This window comes from Brachyhypopomus gauderio, chromosome 9 (assembly GCF_052324685.1).
Source record: "Brachyhypopomus gauderio isolate BG-103 chromosome 9, BGAUD_0.2, whole genome shotgun sequence".
NCBI lineage: Eukaryota > Metazoa > Chordata > Actinopteri > Gymnotiformes > Hypopomidae > Brachyhypopomus > Brachyhypopomus gauderio.
Window position 1 is genome coordinate 25349032 of NC_135219.1, and position 4538 is coordinate 25353569.

A 4538-nucleotide genomic window follows, 5' to 3' on the forward strand; every position below is an offset into this window, starting at 1 on the left:
GTCAACGTCTACATAAAACAGCTAGATGATATTTATTTAGCTTTTATTTTACTTTAGTGAAGTTCATATTTATTTACTGCATAATTGTAGAAGCTGAAATCTTACAGCTTTGAGGTATACTTTGAGCTACTTCCTTGAATCATTTATTATCATTATAATCTCTGCCCTGTTAGAAACCATATGCTCAGACTGTTGTTACATTACTGTCATGTCTGCATACTATACACCCTCACATCTAGTCAAATCACATGCCTAACTGCTGCGTGACATCCTCTGAGTTCAGGGTCTTTACTTTTGTACAAATTTCTAAACTAAGAAAGGAAATATTATTTTGGAGAACTAAAAGATGAAGATGTATAACTGCGACAGAGTTGATGATATTTTTGCCACCATGAGGCCTGCTGAGAACTGTAGCCATTTGTAAATCTGAAAGATTGTCAGAATATTGTATGGTAAACTGCATTTTTATTGCATAGCATATAGCTACATAAATATGCAGTTTTTGTTTTACATTTTGAATCTCTAATGGGACATACACAGTCTCAGACATTGAGTCTTGTAGATCACAATGATTATCTTCAATAAAGATGAGGGCCATTAAAAACATTTGGTGTAGAATGAACATGAGGCAACCAGCACTGAACTTATGGATTGCCAACAATTTCCTGCCATGCTAAAGAGTACAGTTGTATTCTGATACTGATACTGCTCTCTTGAGTATTAGCCATCACTGAGTATTGGTGCAAGCAGGACACTGCTGGTGTTCTGATTTTTTCTGATCATTAATTGTTTGTATGCATGTCAAAATGTCTCTAAATGTATCTAAAATTAAAACTGTGAATACCAGATTAAGTAGTAAAGTGCTATATTTACCTGATGCTAAGTACTACATATAGTATTGGTGTAAGCTTACTAAACAGTGGAGACCCTCCCCAGTGTCTGGAGAGGATGTGTATCTGCTCCACTGTGAGGATGTGTATCTGCTCCACTGTGAGGATGTGTATCTGCTCCACTGTGAGGATGTGTATCTGCTCCACTGTGAGGATGTGTATCTGCTCCACTGTGAGGCAGATATATATTTGGTTTTGCCATCCACTCCAATGATTTCTTCTGTATTCTGGAATAATCTGGAGAAATTACTCTGGAAAATGAACATGATTGCAGGCTCCTGCAGCATAATGGACAGTCAGAGTATGGGCAGTCACTCACTTGCAGGATGTAATAAATCCTTCATCATCTTCTTCATCATCTTCATCATTATCAACAAGCTAGCACTGTGCACCGTCTCATTGAGTGTGGCTTATCCGCATCTTAATGAAAATATCTTGAAAAATCACAAGGTATAATTTCCTTTTTTACAATACCACACAAACAAGTGAGATGCACGATGAACAAGGAACGGGTCATCCATCACCTTCGCTGTCAGCCCGAACGTGACAGGAACGGTCAAATAACGTTTAGCACACAGGACCTGGTGTTGGGGGGTGGGGGTAGTGGGGGGGGTTACTACTGTCAGAGCTGTAATGGATTAGACCAGGCCAAGGCTGCAGTAGCCAATCAGAAGTGTGCATAAGAATTAGCATAGTTATCAGAGCCTGGCCGGTAGGCAGTGGGGTGAGGTGATTGACAGATGGAGGTGGCCGCCCAGCACACACACAGCCAGACTGAGGCCAAACCGAGAGGAGCCAATTATGGCACGATGCAGGGACATTCATCATTCAGTGGGACACCTGTCCGGCCTGCACAAAGGAACGCGCCTCCATCCCAGCACACGGGAGATGCTCATTAGATTGGAGCAGACAGGAGAGGGGAGCAGGCAGCTCACTGTCAGAGCCCCATGCTGGGTGACAAATCGGAGCGGGTGGAGGTGTGCTGGCCCAAGATCTGAAAGAGTGGAAAAGTAAGACCTTTCTATCTCCCCACAATTCCCTTTTTTCTGATCTGTTTTTCCCTGTACCACTGCCTCTCTCTGTCTCTCTCTCCATCTCACACTTTCTTTGTCTTTCTCTTACTTTCTCTCTTTCTCTCTCTCTCTCTCTCTCTCTCTCTCTCTCTCACACACACACACACACACACAAACACATACTTCAGAAAGCTCTCGCTTTCTCTATATTATAGTCACTAGAAATGTTGAACCCATTCAACCTTCTTGACAGGGAAGATGCTTTAAACACCTTGTTCTTTTCCATTATATAAAGATTTTTCACCACATATTGCAATAGTTTTCTACATACGTTTAAATTATATTTAAAAAAATAATTTATTATATTTTACAGCATCTGTAATCATTAGATCTACCCTTATAGAGCTATATGAAAAGGAACAGCTGGTTTCCACTGGTGCCATGCTTAAAACATGATGAACAAATACTTTAGCCTGATCAGTGATTTGGTACTAGTACATATTTCATTTATTTAATCAGCTTTACATAATTACTGACATACCAGATCACAAGGTCCAACTAAGTCATGTTCTTCACAATATATAATATGCTTAGAACATACACATATTTTCATTAATTGGAATGCACTGTGACTGGGACCTTGATTCCTATGCATAAACTTTGTATGAAACGTTGGTACACAACAGAATATTCAGCTATATCTCCAAACTTCCAAATAACATTAGGTCACTGACTGTCTTTATTGCCAAATACTGATCACTCTGATGGGCTGGCTGATGGGTCGCTCCACTGATCAGGTCTTCACACTAGAGAGAAACCCACCAGTGCTTGGCTTCTGTTCCTGGGCCAGTGGCTCAGCAGAGAACATGTTTAATCACAATTCAAGGCCCCCAGGGAGCCATCACATCATCAGACCCAGACCACATCAGCAGCCTGGTCTCCCTGCACCCTGCCTACACAGGGCAGACAGTTGGCACTCACACAACTTACTGCAGATCAGGCCTCAAGGGATTCTCATGGGGAGAGGGGGTGGGAGGCATTGATTTTTATTTTAGAGTCAGTCTGCAATCAAGACCCATGTGGACTGATCCTCATTACAGCGTTACAACTGCAGTGAACATCACTCACACAGTCCCGTCCTGCCAAGGGTCCATGCTGGGAACTACGCTGGATGTCTGAGCAACATTGGTCGTTGGAGTACATGAACAGACCTGTTAGAGCGACAAGAGCACAGCACAGAGGAGATTTAGTTGATCTTGTTCAGTATGGGGGGTTCGAACACACAGCAGGACAGTTGGTTCACACAGTCATCACCACACAAGCATTTGTGCTGCATTATTTCAGCACATTGAACCTGCACAGCAGTGGATCAGTGGATATTCTCAAGTTAAACAAAAGTGTACTGATCTCAGTGGACAAAAACATACAACTCATAATCGGTCAAATCTGTAACTGAAATTCAAAAACAAGGCATTTCATAAAGTCAACACACACAACCCCATAAAGCTTTACACAGACACAGATATATATACTTATGGCTTCTGTAAACACGTATCTATGTAGATGAAGGCTCAAAAACATAAACACAGTCTAGTGCACATGCACTCACACACACATGCACTCACACACACACATATACACACCTATTGTGAGGTACACAGCCACACATCCATGGCATAGGCTATGTTAATAAGCCTCCTGTGTGTACTGATTACATCAGTATGGGTGTGTGGTGCAGTTGCTCTGTAAGTGAGTGTGCCAGTGGATGATGGATGACTGAGTAAATACACTACATCCCCAGAGCCCTGATACGACCAGCCCAATCCCCCATCCATCTGAGCTCAGCCTCAGACACCTCATTTGTCAAGGAAAACCATTTTCTGTGCAGCAGAGCAGCCGAGCTCTGGGTTAGCACACACTCCCCCATTACAACCTGGGGGCTGTGGTCACACTGCAGCCTCATAGTTCAGGGAGGCTCCTGTAATGTTCAATCACTAAACACTTTTTCTTTTGGTGATACGATTCACATAATGAACATTTCTCTTGAATTAATGTGTTTAGTTGCACTTTGAAACATCAGCACACCTTGGCCAATTTCTGGCATTATTGTCCTTAAATGTTCACCAAAATGAACATTAATAAGATATTATCGAATAAAAATTAGTGATGTTTCAATTTTACACCGATAACTTGAATAGTCCATGCCATCGAATGTACACATGTGTAGACAGTGTTTGGCTACTGCTTTGGTTGCTTTCAGAAACAAAGACAGAGGGCCCTCGTCATTAATCTTAGTCAGTGGCTAGTGCTGCTGCAATCTGCATGACCGAGCCAGTGACAAATGCCAGTGTGTGAGTGCAGTGTCCGATCTCCCGGGCTTCATCTCCCGTTAGTGTCACATCCGTCAGGCTAAAGCTTCCCTCGCCATGTCTTCCTGGATTAAAGCACACACACATGCAGCCTATTTGCATGGACATCAGCATGTGAATGAGGGTGACTCCGTAGTAACTTGCACAAATGCATTTGACTTTTTTGTTATGATCATGTTATGGTCATTATCTTCATTATCTTTAGATTTATTTTGTTTTTTAGTAATACTCTATTTAATAGTGATGGAAAGATATATCAATATATA